The 16,946-nt window shown below is 35.0% G+C and overlaps 1 pseudogene; it reads left to right on the forward strand.

The window, feature by feature from the left end:
- The first annotated feature begins 4,514 nt into the window (after window positions 1-4,514).
- LOC107725520 (plexin-C1-like) lies at window positions 4,515-12,081 on the forward strand (annotated as a pseudogene).
- The last annotated feature ends 4,865 nt before the right edge of the window (window positions 12,082-16,946 follow it).

Here is a 16,946-nt window from a genome sequence, read left to right on the forward strand (position 1 = left end):
TTGAATAACACAGATAAACTATACATTGTCGCAGTCGAGTGTTTGTTGTCTTTGTTTTATCATTCAAAACGTTTATATCTTCTGCTTACTCAGTTACAGTGATAGCAATGCCTTTGTCCATATTAGGGATTTCCTGAGTCCTTTTCCTTCTGTGATACTCATGTGGAGTTTCTGCGCGAAGGCGTCCTCTGGTGTCCAGTATGAATGAAACAGACATTAAATGTGTTTATAGCGCTCAATAATGGCCAATCCATCCTATTTTGGAAAAAACCCAAACGATACCCAACCCTAGTGGTAACTAAGCTAAAATGTGGTGTTAACCTCAAACAGGAACCAGTCTAGCAGCTCAGAGGGCTTCATCATAATACAATTATACAGCCCACATTCACACATAGTGCATGAGTTCTCATTTGTCAGATTTGATCATTACTTTGCTCATATAATTGTTAAATGCTTACTGTAGTTACTTAATTAGCTGTAACAAAACATTATTTATTGTATTTGTGGCTAACATGTAGCTTCTTGAACATGTCAGATTTATTTATAAGTCCTATTTTCATTATCTCTCTTTCTCAGGACATGTGGTTTCACTCACCCCCCTATGATGGCGGTGGTCAGTTTAGCTTGTTGTTGAATGTTGGGAACTTCACTGTGGACTGTGTGGATTATTTCTCCTACAAGCCTGATCCAAAGTTCATCCGATTTACTACCTTTCCAGTGGCCAGTGATCTACAGGTGAACATTCCGGTAAAGAGTGACTAAATTGGCTGAATAAACTGTTACTGTTTGAAGTTCTGCCCCTTTCATGCTATTTAATAAAAGATGTAGAGAAATTAATGAAAGAATTTGATCTGGCAACTGTGCAGAGACGACACTAATTGTTTTCTGTCTTTCTCAGAAAAAGGCAGATATGCTGAATTTGAGTATGAATGAGGTGAATGTGACGGGTCAACAGGGAGATCGGCAGTATCGGTGTGTTTTGGAGAAGATTGAGTTCAATGCCATTATCTGTACAATTAAAGGAGAATCAGGAGCCGTCCCAGCAGCGGACATAATCACTGTAAGTCTGTTTTATTTTGTTGCATATGGTAATTATATAATGTTAAATCTCAATAGATAATGGGAAGGAGAAGTCCATAGTTTGACTTTGTTAATTGCTGCTAAATCTTAGTCAAGTTTATGAGATCCTTTAAGAGCAGAACATTTTTTTCATTATATTTTCAGATCAGCGTTGGGGATTCTTGTCTTCACAGAATGAGAGAAAATACAAACTATTTCTGCCTCAGTCCACAGAAATCGTCTGGTCAAGTATGAAGAAGCAATAGAACAATTCCGGTTTCTCACAGCAAAAATCTGAAAAAAAAAAAAAGGCTGGGTAAGCATGATTTGCTAAGGCTAGGCAGTTCTATAGCTGTTATACCTATGTATTGTCATACAGATGAGCAGGTGTTTTTCTACAGTATTATCATTATTTTGGATTTAACACAATATCCTATCTGTTTTTCCTGTTCAGTGACCACTGTGATTTACATACAAACATACAGAATTTGCAAGTAAACTTGTGATATAATGCCCTGTTTACACATAGGTATAAAAAGTATGCCTAGTAATATTACTCTTATCTCATCTTTCATCTTTCTGACTGGTCAGAAATCTCCTGTCAGATACTGTGGCGCTGTCCTCTAGACAGCAGGTGGTGCTCTGCACTGACCTATTAATTATACTCTGTATAAATACAGTGAAATCAAAAGTTTCTACAGAGGACAAGCCTGCTGTTTAGTACTGTGATACAGTTCTTTTGGAGTGAAAGTTGATTGTAATCTCTTTTTACTGTAATCCTACACTGTAACGGTTTTTCTCTTCCCAAGTTAAATTGCAGTATTTAAGGTAAGTAATTAAATTGTTCGGGCGCCAGACAAGGCAAAGAATCCAAAAATTTGCCAAGTCAAAAGAGTTATTTTTTTCATTCTATCAATTCCCGGTAAAGCTCAAAAAACCCACGATACATAAATTGCCACCTGCACACTAACACACAAGAAAAATACGAATCAATTAAATAGCACCCTTCACAAAAACTTTTCTTTTTAAGTCAGCAGACTATTATTTAAGTATATGCACACAAAAAAAACATCAGAAGAAAATGAATGGAGGAAAACAAAACAATCTTACAATGTTTTTCTTCTTTTATTTTTTATTTTTTATATAATAATAAAAAACAAGCATTAATTAATTGAGAAAGAGGCTTTCCACATGCTTTTCCACTTGTTCAATTCAATCTAGACAAGATCAACAAGTACATTGAGAATAAAACGGCAGAGTCCTCTATTCTCAAAAACACACAAAAAACGAATCCGTTTTCCTTTAAATTTACTCTTGGGAACAGTCTTAAAGTTCAAAGTTTCAGTTTTTCACACCCAACAACAACGACAACAAAAAACAAAAACAAAAAGAGAAAATAATTCCCCTAGCATTAATCCCGTTAGGTGTGTGCGTTGTTTGTGTGGGCGAGTCTTCGTGCCGTGTGGGGGTGTATGCGTGTGGGCAGCGCCTGCGTGCAACAGGCAGCGTCTGAGCGGCCAACCAATAGCCTATACAAGGCAGGGAAAGGAGTTTTGGAGCTTCGGCGGGCGTTTACCAGAGGAAGAGAAACTGAAGTACCTGTGGCAGGCGAACCAGTCTGGAATGACGTTGCAACCGGTGACCAATGCACAACCAATTTTCTCTGAGGTTTTGGCGTTCACACCCGGTCTGCGCAAGCAAATAATCCGACACATTTAGCCACACTTGCCTTCATGTACCGTTCTCGTCACATCTGTTCCCTTCCGCTCAGCCCCAGACTTCCGTTTTGCCTCTCTTTTATATCGTTTCCGCCATTACCTCCTAATTTGCAGGCAAGGTGCAAAAGCTGGTATGGATCCATATCCATATTGCCACAACACAATTCAATTTTTTCTCTTATTAATCTGATATTCTGTTATCAGTGTGCTGTACACAGTGTACACAGAAAGAGTCTAGTCTGTACTTAAATGAACAAGCACATTAACATTCACAAAAACATACACACACATTCAGTACAACATACAGCCAGTCATCACAGCATATATTTTATTGGCATGAATGGGTAATAAACTACTGTATCAGTCGAAATTACCCCTAAAATGGAGGATAGAGCTCAAGGGCCATTTTAGCTATTTAACAGAAGAAAGAAATTCAGGTTTGGAACAACTTGAGAGTGAGTAAATTAATTTTCATTACTTTTTTAATTTTAAATTTTCATTTTTGGGGGGGTGAACTATCCTTTAAGTGGCTCTAAAACTACTTGTACACAGTGTACTTTTTTGCATTTATTAGCATAAATATATAATATATTGAAATATATTTATATCTTATGATATAATATACATGTAAATATATGCAAGACAATGAGAGGGCTTTAAAACTTGACGTACTGATCAGAATATGATATGTATCACATGTAATGCCTTATACTTGAAGAGCCCTAATTTTCATCAAACATAGAATGCTTACCACTTTTTTGCTATGTGAAATGGTATTTCCTGTATATGCACAGTGGTTAATGCATTAACAACCACATTTCTCCAATATTCATAGTGGTTGCTGTGCACGGAGTTGTAATATTTTAGTGCCATTACTATGACACGTTTTCCTTCTGTACATTCAGAAACGTGCAAAAATAAACTAGCCGAGAAACTACATCTTTACCAAAACTTCAAATTTACCAAAAATTTCAGTGCTATAAACAACCATCAAAATTAATCTACACTTGAGAGGCTACAAAAGAACACAAAATGAAGAGTGATGATCCCACAAATACACAGAGACACACTAATACAATTACAGCTCATGCTTTGAGACACAATCCATCAGAGAGCGATAAAAATAAAAGTATGGAGAGACTGCTATTTATAGCCATATATTTTTGCCATGTGTTACATGAACCGAAAAGGTAAAAAATTATTTTCATGGTAATTAATTTAGCTTGATATAACATCAACAATTAAAGAAGTATAGTATGTCCCAAAACTAATAGCCTAATTTGTTTTTACATATACAGATGTATGTTTTCCCTTGTCTGCGAAGTGAATTATACAAGATGGGTGACAGGTTTTGTGATATTTGCATCAGGACAAAAACCAATATGAATATTATTATTAAACACGTTGATCTTGTACTTCGCAAAAATCTCCTTCCCCTTGATGTCATAAGTTACATTTTAAAACGATTAAGCATACTTTTTAATTTAATTTTGAGAATTTTGATTATTTTTATTTATTTTTAACTTTCACTCAAGTAACTGTTTGGAAAGTTTGTCTTCGTTTTTAGAAATCAAAATATCTGTTGTTGCTAGACCTCCGCCCTCATCTCACAGCGCTACTTCACATCCACCCACTTCACCCTTATACTCATCTGAGCGCAGTTGATCTCTGTGACAAGATCTCATTATCAAATACACTAGTAGGCCTATCCAACTGCTCATTTACTTATTAAATAAGATGGGAAGATACTTACTTGGAATACTTTTACTTCTGAAAAATTGCATTTGCGGTGATGTGCAGGACTTTGATGGAGACATCAAGGACTTTGTAGTTGGTGACAGTAAGTTATTTGTTCTTACTGACCGTCGACTACATCAGATGAGACACGATCTATATGAGGAGAAGAGAAAAGACATCACTAGAGTTAACATTCTGGTGCCTTTTGACACCAACGGCACCCTGATAACGTGTGGGACTTTTCAAGATGGATATTGTGAAGTTCTTGATATAAATGATATTACTGACAGTATTCATTATGAAAGTAATATATTGGTAGGACCGCGACAGAACGAGAAATCTGTTGCCTTCATAAGTGGTAGGTACCTTTTGGTTGGGAAAAAGGACGACGATGCAAAAGCTCAAGATACCAGGTATTCTGTTGTTGCCTTATGGAACACTTTAGAGTCTCAACGAGGTGGGATTTTCTCAAAAACAGCGGAACTATCAGATGCCATCATTCAGAGCACAGTGAGAGATGTGGAGTTTGTTGATGGATTCCAGAGAGTTTCGCCCTCAGAATCCTATTTATTTCTCAATGCAAAGACCGACTACGAGAGGAAAGTGCTCGTCCTGAGGATGAACAGCTCTAAAGGGAAAAAGACAGACATAATCAAATCCCTACAGGCTGCAACGATACGATGCTACAGTGGTAAAGTTCGTCCAGTGCTCGTCGCCTGCACCGTTATTCCCTCAGTGAACGGTGTTATTTGGGCAGGTGTGTTCAGTGCGCAGAATCAGCAGGATCCGGAGAACAGCGTGCTGGCTCTGTACAACATCAGTAACGTTCAAGGCCGAGTGAAGGGCTTCTGCGCTTACGGTGAAAAATGTGATTCTGAGGTTGGAAATTACTTGTATACTTTTTAAACAGTATTTTGCCTTACAGAGACTTGAATAACATTTGTAATAGAATACATGTTGCATGATAAACGTAATTCACTGTATTGTTCACTAATGTTGTTTGTGTTTCAGACTGATACTGAACTTCAGCCGCTCTCTGTGGTGTTCAAGTACAGCTCAATGTCAGCAGTGGCAGCAGTTAGAAATGGATCCTGGATTGTGCTGTTCATAGGAACCAGTGATGGAGAAATTGTGTGACAAGTAAAGATTTTGTGTGTAAGCAGTTGAAAAATCTGTAAAAGGTACATTTATACCTTTTATATTTTTAAGTTACCGATACGAACATCTTAAGTACAAAGGTGTACCTATTGAAAAGTGACAGCTTTTGTACCTTCTTTTCTAAGAGTGTGTAATGATAGAGTACAATAGAGATTGTTTTAAAGCAGTAGAAAGAAATTCAAATGGACAAACTCCTGTGTGCTCCACTGCACACTGAACATAAAAAAAGACACAAGATAGTAGTGTTTTATATTTATCATATCCGTCTTTGGCGTGTATATGGCTAATCATTTGGTGTTTGTGTAGAGTTACTGTGCAAAAACACCATTTTTATGAGAGTTAAAATAGTTTTGAAAGAAGTATTTGCTTTTGCAAGAGATGTGTAATGTTTTGAATGTTGTTTATTGTGGTTTTGTGTGTAGAGTTTAGAGAAAAGTAGCCATAGTTTCAGAAATTGTGTGTAATTTAAAAAATAAAATAAAAAACTAAAGGCAAAAAACAAACAAAAATTTTTTTTAAATTAATTTAAAGTTTGTTGTTTCTTTATGCTTGAAGCATAACAGCCTACTATCAACCTGCATTTTCACAATGATTAACATCTAGGGCTGTCACAATATTACATTTTTCACACCACGGATATTGTGGCCAAAAGCTATATCGCGATATCTATAGAAACCTTGAGGAAACTGCCAAATTAATTTTTACTTTGTTTATTTCGTTTTTCTTTTTACCCAATGAACATAAGGATACTGATGGAACACAGAGCACATGCATTTTCACTTCTTCTTCTTCAGGTCACAGCTGACCTGAGACTCTGGCTTTCTCTGTCTTCTTTGAAGCTCCCTATGAAATAACAAGAGAGAAAATACTGTCAAGTTCAACAGTATGATGAATAAATATTAACATCAAAACTGATACTTTAACCTGTTAACTTGCGTACCTGTATTTTAATCTCTTTAACCGATAGTTAGTCATGCAGTTAACGCGCTTCTAATTCAGTGTTAATGTGCGTCTAGAACGGCCGCAGATGAGGCTTTAAGGACCATTCAGCCTGCACTCGGACTGTTATGCACGCGCTGCACGCATGCTTTCTGCGTCACGTGTTTTATTTGCAGGGTCTGTGCACAGCATGTGCATAACGATGCTCAGAGCAGGCTGTACTGGTGGTAAATATACGGCCCTCAGACAGAACAGGCAGGTTGTCGATGAGTGACAGAGCAGAATAAGGATGGAGCAAAGTGTGGATGCGCTGTCCTTGAAGGATGTTCAATTCCGTTTTGTTTATATTTTGATTAGCATATAATTTTAAATGAAATTTTATTTTTCTCTGCGACACTTTTTCCTACTGTGTTAACAGAAAAATGTCAAACGAATTTAGTATTTTGACAAGACAAAAAAAAAATAAAAAAAATAAAAATAGCTAATAGGCTATTTGTGTACAACCTACATTCTTTTTTTTCTCTCTGCGACACTTTTTCCCTATTGTGTTGTCAATGTTAAACGAATTGTATCCTGACAAGACGAATAAAAATAAGAAATACAATTTTTGTACAACATTTTTATTTTCTCTGACACTTTTTTCCTACTGTGTTGCATAAAATATTAAACAAATTTTGTGTCTTAAGATAATTCATATAAATTCAAGTCAAAGTCAATAAATTCAAGACTCTTGACAAGACGAATAAAATAACATACAATTTTGTGCAGACTACACTTTTATTTGTTAGCCTATGTCCTGTTCATTTTAAATATTGTGGTTATCGCCAATACCGGTATATCGTCACACCCTAAATTAACACGAAGTCGATATTTCATGATTTGAATATCACGGTTATCGTCAATACCGGTATATCGTGACACCCCTATTAACATCATAAGTCTATACAAGGTATATTATAAAATCTGAGTGCTTTTCTTTTTCTTTCTTTCTTTTTAAATTATGTGTGCACCATACCTTGTGTTATACTCTGGCATCTAATAATTATAAACTATACTGTAACACTGCAGCAATGTGTTTTAATAGAGCTGCAGAAGGAATGAATGTAATTTTTTAGTTTTTTTCTGACTGCCATAATCGATCTCTGTCTGTTTTTTGTTAAAATTTTCCTTATTTCAAAAAGTCGTGTGAACTCAATTTTTATTTTTTATTTTTTTGCTTTCTGCTCATGTCTTTGATGTAGTTAAGAAGAGTGTCTGTGGTTGAGTGTGCTAAATACAGCATTCTGAAAGACTGCAGAGCTGCTCTGGATCCTCTCTGCGGCTGGTGTGCGAAAACACAGAGGTCAGATTAACATCTGTTGCACTTACAAGTAAAAAAGAGTTTAATATGCTAGCTAGTTTTAAAAAATCAATAGCTTATCCAACCTGGCATAACAACTCCAAATGATATATTTCTGCTCGTCTAGATGCTCCACCCAAGATGAATGTTCGAAATCTTCATGGGTGTCCACCCCAAAAAACTCCCTTCAGGAAATGTTGTTTTCTTTTCAGGTTTGGGCAGAGAAATCTTCCAGCAAGGTATAATTATATTAACTTCAAATAAAACCATTTTTCATTGCATTGAAAACATATTAGCAATTTCTACTGACCAGTCAATGCCCACTCCTACACAGATTACTCTACATCTTTCCTTGAGTCTGGAGAGCACAGAAAATCCCACCTTCTCATGCACCTTCACCAGAGGAAGTGTAAAACTGTGTGACGGGTCTGATCTGAATGCAGTTTTTCCAAACTGCTACTGTAGTTTTTCTGACCAGCTACCATATACTACAGGTTGGTTCTCTGTCAGTGCAGTGGATTGGTGTTGTGTGCTTTGTATTCAATGTGCACACATACCACACTTAAAACAAGATTTTATTGTCCTCAATAAAATCCAGCCACTTTATTCTATATACACACTATTGCATTAAAAGCAGCTATAGTATGCATGCAGCTGACATGTATAACAGCAGCATTTCAGTGGAAATGGCTCTGACACCACAGCGCATATTCAAAGAGACAGAACAGAGTTTCCAATGGCATTAATAGGCAGAATCAGATGATAACGCAGTCATTTGCTTTCTCCTATGTGTGCAAACTAACAAGCCCAAATTCTGTAAATAAGCCCTAAAAATTGAGGAAGAAGAAACAAGCTTAAAATCACAAATAAGTGAACTTGGCAACTGCTGCTCTTACATTAAAAATAATGGGAAGGAAATTAGCACAAGCTGAAATAAATTGCGAGAATAGAGAACTCATAAATCAGCAATACATAACTTATGATGAAAACCTTTAAAGTTTTTGCCTATGATTTCTCACTTACACGCAAGGACTAGTAACATTGATTCAATAATATGTGTGCGTCTGTATGTTGTAGGGAGGAAATTATTTATAAATTCTGTGACCGCAGAGAATATCTACATATCTTGTTATTTCCTTTCACTCTCTCAGCAACCGTAACCATGGTAGCTTCATGACACATCTGAAACCAATATATTTTACTATAAGGTATCTCATGAGCTAAGAAACTTTTTTTCCAAGTATCTCAAAAAAAAAAAAAAGAAAAATAAATGAGACTAGCTGTATGCAATGTAAGCCACTATGGATGTCTGCTAAATGCATAAATGCAGTATCAATGTGAGAAGTCCTGATCAGTCTGTCTGGGTTTATTTTGCAGTATTGGCTATCTGTATCCAGAAAACTTTTTAAAAAATGTTATCATCATTACTTTTTGATAATCCGTTAAGGTTTAAACATCTCAGCTGAAGTGGCTCTTGGGGATCAGAAGATCACAGAGACACTGGTGCTGAAAGACTGCCTGAATATCAAAGATAATTCACCAAGTGCTTCTTATACACAGTAAGAAATGCAGAGCCTAAAAGAGTTTTAAAATAAATTATTAATTAAAAAAATGCCATGCAGTGGTTTAACACAACACGTTTAACATTAAATGCAGGTGTGTGCAGTGTATCTCAGCTGGGTGTCACTGGTCCTCATCCTCCAAGCGTTGTGAATGGGCACATGGACGTGGACCACAGTTAAACATACAGGTGAGACAATGTGTAACCTACAATCCACTAATTCAGTATATGTGTACTGGGAATAACTGGCATACCTTCATAAAGTGTAAAGAGATATTCTCTTTAATCTCATAAAGAGATTATTTTATTCTTGATATCTGAAATATCACTGCACTGGCTGAAGAAAACTCACATTTCTCTGTCTTTCTCCTCTCTTTAGGATGCATGTAATGATGTGCTCTATGAGACGGAATATGAAGTGTCACACCGAGTACTAAGGATTTTGCTTTATAAGGACCAAAGGTCATGTTAAATGTACTTTTAAATATGTTTGGTTGCATCTTATATCCTCACACTTTGGTGTCCTGTAGAAGCCAGAGATTCTGTCTCTGGAGCCCAACAAGGTTTCTTTCCATGGCAGAAACAACGTGTCTTTAAGAGGAAGGAACCTGGAATCTGTTACTAAAATCCGTATTCAAGGGGATCTGGACTGCATTCCTAAAGAGTGAGATTCTGTGTGTTTGTGTTTAGTGGTACATATGAATGTGTGTATATTCAGATAAATGATACTGTATATCTGCACATGAATGCTTCTCTTCAGATCTCCAGTGTTCGATCGCTCCAGTGACACTTTAAGGTTCCACATTCCTCCCAGTGGAACTAAAGGAACAGTGAAAGTGTGTGTCGTTACTCCTGACGACCGTTGTCATGGTAACAGCATCATCACTTACAGTTCTCAGCCCAGCTGCACTGGAATACAGCCCACAGTCAGCTGGTGGAGGTCAGACAACTGTCTAATCAGCATTTGTTTTTCTATCATATCAGTTTTTCATTTAAATACTATATAATATTTAATATATTATTTATTGTATATTAATTTATTTTTATTTATAATAATAAGGACTACTATTTTATTACTTTTTTATACCATATATTACACTCTTAAAAATAAAGGTGCTTTAAAAGGTTCTTCACAGTGATGCCATAGAAGAATCATTTTTGGTTCTACAAAGAACCATTCAGTCAAAGGTTCTTTAAAGAACCATCTCTTTCTTACCTTTTTATAATCTGAAGAAACTTCTTTCGCCACAAAGAACCTTTTGTGAAACAGAAAGGTTCTTCAGATGTTAAAGGTTCTTTATGGAACCATTTAGACAAAAAGGTTCTTCTTTGGCATCATGAAGCGCCTTTATTTTTAAGAGTGTACTGAGTTGCCCCTTCCCTGATTCTGGAGTCTGGTTTCTTGACTAAATTGTTTGAAATATTTCTTCAGTGGTGGAAGGAAGATTCGTGTTCAGGGGAGCAATCTGGAATTTGTTGAGTCAATTAATGTCAGCAAGCAGTCATATTATCAACATGTTCTGAAAACACAATACAACACAAGCTCAGGGGTAAGACGTGTGCGTATTACTCCTGCATTAGGCTAAAATGAGCTTTACCCTAAAGAGGATCCAGTCTAGCAGCTTACAGCACTGTCATATGGAGATAAACAGTCAAACATGAGTTCTAGTTTATCAGATTGTTTAATTACTTTGCTAATATAATTGTCAAATGTAATTCACTGACTGATATTTATTAATTCAAACAAAACATTATTTACTCTATTCGCAGCTTACATGTAGCTTCTCTCTTTCTCAGGACGTGTGGTTTCACTCCCACCATTGTTCTTATTCTGAACGTGTTTTTTTCAGCTTGACTGTTGGGAACTCCAGTGTGAACTGTGAGTATTTGTCCTTTGAGTATAATCCAAGATTCACTGGATTCACCACCTTACAGGTGGCCAATGATCTACAGGTGAATATTAAGGTGAGTTTAACATCAGTGTACAGTCCGCATGTTGTGGCATGCGTAGGTATTAAAAAACTTCCAGTAAATATTATTATTGTGAGCAGTCAGGGTTTCTGCACATCAGAATGTGAAGCTCACCACCTCCAAACCATGCCACACTCTCTGTTTCTCAGAAAAGGGCAGATATGCTGAATTTGAGTATGAATGAGGTGACTGTGACGGGTCTACATGGAGATCAGAAGTATCAGTGTGTTCTGGAGATTATTGAGTCCTATTCTGTTATCTGTAAGATTAAAGGAGAATTTGGAGCCATCTCAACAGTGGACAACCTCAGTGTAAGTGTGTTTTGATATGTTCTTGCAAATGGTCAATGTAATGCTGTCTCTCAATAGATTATGGGAGGGAGAATCTCTAGTTTATTATAAATCTTTGTCTACTTTATGAGATATTTTATGAGTAGGACATTTCTTTCATTGTCATTTCAGATCAGCGTTGGGGAATTTTATATCATCCTACGAGAAGAAAGACCAGAGTATTTGCATTTTTTTTCTATAGTATTTTCTTTAATATTCTTATTCTTTTTTCTTATCTTTTGCATATTATTATTTATTTTTCGGGTTTAATATAATATCTAATCTGTTCTCCAGACAGCAGGTGGCGCTTTATACTTACATATTATGATATGATGCAAAAACATGGACTGGTCTGTTATTTATCACTGTTGTACAATTATTTTGCATTAGAATGCTTTGATTGTATCTCTTTCATTGTTCTCTTATTAACCTAATAAGTAATAATATGTAATCAGTATAGTGTAAAACAAAGTATAATTAAATAAACATTTTTTCCATGATCATTTCAAAGGCCTATTCAGATTATTACTATAGTTGCATGATTTAAATCAGCTATTAATCCTTTCAGGCATATCATTTTATTTAAACATTACTGGCATGAATTGGTAATACATTCTATTATCAAAATAACTCCCAAATGCAATATAAATATACGTTATATCTAAATATCTGAATATAATACAGAAAACTTACCATAAAATGTTAAGATTTTATTGCATAATTATTGTGGTACATTTTAATTCTGTAACATGTAAGGCTGTGTGCAAAAATAGACATAGTTCAGCAGAAAAACTACATCTACACCAAAAGCTTGTGTGTGTTACTTTACCAGTGCCTACACAGCAATCAGAATTTCACAAAATGGAAATATTCCTTCTGAAAGGGTGATAAAAGAAAACAAAATGAGAGGCAGAATAAAGAAAAACACCAAAACCCAATGCCTGCTCTGAATGTAACTATGGCACATGATTCATTTGATGTTAGACATAATTTCTCTATTATTCTGCTAATTGAGTCACTGCAAATTACCTTTGAAAAGAAGAACTGCTTCAAAGAACTCAATTTACCCTAATTATTCTAGCAGAAAAGCATCACTAGTGCACTGATGATAGAGCCCACAAATACACAAAGATACACACTCATGCAATTACAGCTCATGCTTTGAGAGACAATCCTTGAGACAGTGATAAAAATAAAGGTATGGAGAGACTGTTATCACTATAGCAACAAGACGAGCCGCATTCCTGAGTTCTTCGCTTGGAAGGATCAATAGCACATTATTCACTCCTTCTAATGTTCCAGGAAACCTGAAGCGTTTTCCAATAGGCAGAACCACTTCTTCTTAATTATGTATTTTTACACAGATCATTAGTCTGAGGGGATACATTTTTATTTCACCCTTAGTTTATATTAAGATTCTTGTTTTTTAAAAGAAATCTCTTATGCTCACAAAGGCTGCATTTATTTGATTAAAAACAGTAGAGTTTTAAAATGTAATTTATTCCTGTGATGGCATTTTCAGCTTCATTACTCCAGTCTTCAGTGTCACATGATCCTTCAGAAATCATTCTAATATGCTGATTTGGTGCACAATTATTATGAATTATTATTGGTGCTCAATTATGAATAATGGTTCTTATTATTATCAATGTTGAAAACTGTTTTTGCTCTTTAATATTACTGTGGAATTTTCTTTCAGAAATCTTTGAAGAATTGAAGGTTCAATAAACAGCATTTATTTGAAATCAAAATCTTCTGTAACATTATAAATGTTTTTACTGTCATATTTGATCTTGCGCAATAGAAGCATTGATTTCTTTCTTTCTTTCTTTCAAATCTTACCCCAAACTTTTGAATGGTGGTGAATCACAGTTCTAAAAAATATATTAAGCTGCACATTCATTTTAAAAATTTCTAATAATATTTTTCTTGAGCTCCAAATCAGCATTTTAGAATGATTTCTGAAAAAGCATGTGACACTGGAGACTGGATTAATGGCTGCTGAAAATTCAGCTTTGTCATGGCAGGAATTTTAAAACATTTAAAAATATGATCAAATAGAAAACAAAAGAGACTTCTTTCAAAAACATTAAAAGTAAAAATATTTAATATTCAGACTTTACTGGTGGTATATATATATATATATACATATATATATATATATATATATATATATATACAGTATATATATATGATTACATGAATTTACTGATTCAGCTTTCACATCAGAAAAAGAAACGCATCAGTTGGCAAGCCCTTCAAGGAACTCGAGCATCATTCACAGAAAAATCACTGTGCTCACACACACATAAACACTACCCTCGATCACAGCGGAGAAAGAAGCAGGCCTGAACTCTCAGAAATTAACCCTGCTGAGGCTTTTGGGAAAAGGGCATCTGCTTTCAATAAGCCCTGGTTAATACTTGTTATCTGCACATTCAGGGGTATATGGAGATTTCTCAGAATCCTCGCCTGAACCTCCCCTCAAAGACACAGCATCACAGGCTGTCACCACGTCCCTGAGGAGACCCCAAGAGATTTATGTGCAGGAATAAATAGAAATATGGAAATATTTATGAAACTGAAAATATGAAAAACTGTAAATATGTTTTATAAGCCTAACTAAACAGTGCTTATGACAGCAGAGGACAAGGTGTTCTGTTTTTGTTGGAAGGACTGTGCATGTTTTAATGAGCTTGTTTACCAAGAAAGAGATTTTATTAAAGTAATAATACTATTTTTAATACTAATTCTACCATCATTAAGACTTTCCGTTTCACTTCTAGTGTTTAATACTGAGCAAATAATATTTTTTATCTCCTATTCTTAAAGCTAACTGTCATATTCTCACCATTTTGCATTTTTATTTGTTTATTATTTTGCAAATGCATTAGGCTGTTTTCCACATGTGGAACTCCACACAATGTAGGCGATTTGTATATATATTATAAGCCCATTATAAGCAAAACCTGACACACAAACACACATCTCACTTATCAATTCACGTCAACAGTTCACACAGGTGGCCTATTCACCCTCTGGCTAACATGACAGATGACAGCTCTGTGCAAAGGTATTCTGTTCAACTCTTTATAGCACCCTTAAACAATCTGTGAGCAAACATTCTTGGAATTAAATGGCTCATTAGATATATAAAAACTTCTTGTCAAGTAATTTCCACAAATTTCGACTGAACGATACTGCAGTGCTTCTGTTAGGCTCAGTTCAAATGTTTAGAGTCAATTCCCTCTGCCTGACTAAATACAAGTGCCAAAAGCATGTAAAGACAGTAATCAGAGAGAGGCTAAACTGCAAGGCAAACAAACCGGCTTCCCCAACACTAATTTAGACTCAATAAATCTCATGTGACGAGGTGAGCTGAAGTGAAAGCCTGAAAGAGAGTGAGAAACACAGACAGAAAGAGGCAGTGGATCAGTTAAAACACTGACAATTTTTGGAAAATCAAAAATGTGACATAACAACGGAATTGTATAAAATGTTATGAATGAGGAAAAAAAATAATGAGCCATAAATTAGAAAAAAGATACTTCACAGTAATTAGCAATTTGATCATTATTACAATCTCTTTCCATAAATATATACATAAATAATACATGTAATATATATACATGTAATCTGTTTCAGCCATTAATGAGAAAAAACATTTCACATTAACAATTTTAACATTCTTAGTTGAAATATGTACAGTGCTGTGAAAACGTTTTTGCCCCTCCCCGTTTTTTTTTTTTTTTTGCATATTTGTCACTTGAATGATTCAGATGATAAAACAAATTTTAATATTACACAAAGATAACCCAAGTAAATACAAAATGCAGTTTTAAAATAATGATTTCATTTATTAAGGGAAAAAAGCTGTCCAAACCTGCCTGGCACTACATGAAAAAGTAATTGCCCCCTAAATCTAATAACTGGTTGTGCCACCCGTTGCAGCAACAAGTCAAGTCAAGTCACCTTTATTTATATAGCGTTTTTAACAATACAGATTGTGTCAAAGCAACTGTACAGCATTAATTAGGAAAACAGTGTGTCAATAATGCAAAAAGTGTGTTAATAATGCAAAAATACATTAAAAAAACAACTGCAATCAAGCGTTTGCAATAACTGGCAATGAGTCTTTCACATCGCTGTGGAGGAATTTTGGCCCACTCTTCTTTTAGATCGCGGCATGATGTGTTGGTCTTTCAGCATGCTTCACTTTGTCAGACAGGTTCTATTTAAGTGATTTCTTGATTCAACAGGTCTGGCAGTAATCAGGCCTGGGTGTGGCTAGAGAAATTTAACTCAGCTTTCTAAAATAATGTGGTTAATCACAGTTCTTTCATGATTTAACAGGAGGGGGCAATTAATTTTTCATGTAGTGCCAGGTAGTTTTGGACAGCTTTTTCCCTTAATAAATGAAATCATAATTTAAAAACTGCATTTTGTATTTACTTGCATTATCTTTGTGTAATATTAAAATTTGTTTTATCATCTGAATCATTCAAGTGTGACAAATATGCAAAAAAACAAAAACAAAAAAAACAGGAAGGGGGCAAAAACCTTTTCACGGCACTGTACATATAATAAAATAAAATAAATAATTCATGCTCTAGCCATGAATGAGAAAAAAAAATGTTTCACATTACATAACAATTTGATAATTACTACAGTATATTAAATATATACATAAATATATACAAAAATTATCAAATCTGCCCCGTCTTGAATGTGGAAAAACTGATGCTTTACATTAATTATCAATTTGATAAGTATTATAGTCACTTTCATAAAATAAAATAAAATCAGTTTAGGTACTTATTTCACAACCATTAAAATTAATAAATTTTTTTATTCTGTTGCCATTTTAATCTAATTTATGCCATTTATTGTAATTTGGAGCATGTTGTGCAGGGCTTTTCTGAGAGATCTCTTAATGATTGAAATGTGCAGACATTCTCATTCAAGCGTTATCTGTATTCAAGTATCATGTGCAATGCATGTTGGAAGTCTTAGGACAATGTCATCAAGATGATATTGATAATAACAATGATACCATGATAGGTGCATTAGTACTGTCCCTGAGTTAGCAAGCATTTTGACAGAGAGAAGAAGGGAAGAGAGAGAGAGAGAGATTT

Source organism: Sinocyclocheilus rhinocerous, unplaced genomic scaffold (assembly GCF_001515625.1).
Source record: "Sinocyclocheilus rhinocerous isolate Xijiao unplaced genomic scaffold, SAMN03320098_v1.1 scaffold153, whole genome shotgun sequence".
Lineage (NCBI taxonomy): Eukaryota > Metazoa > Chordata > Actinopteri > Cypriniformes > Cyprinidae > Sinocyclocheilus > Sinocyclocheilus rhinocerous.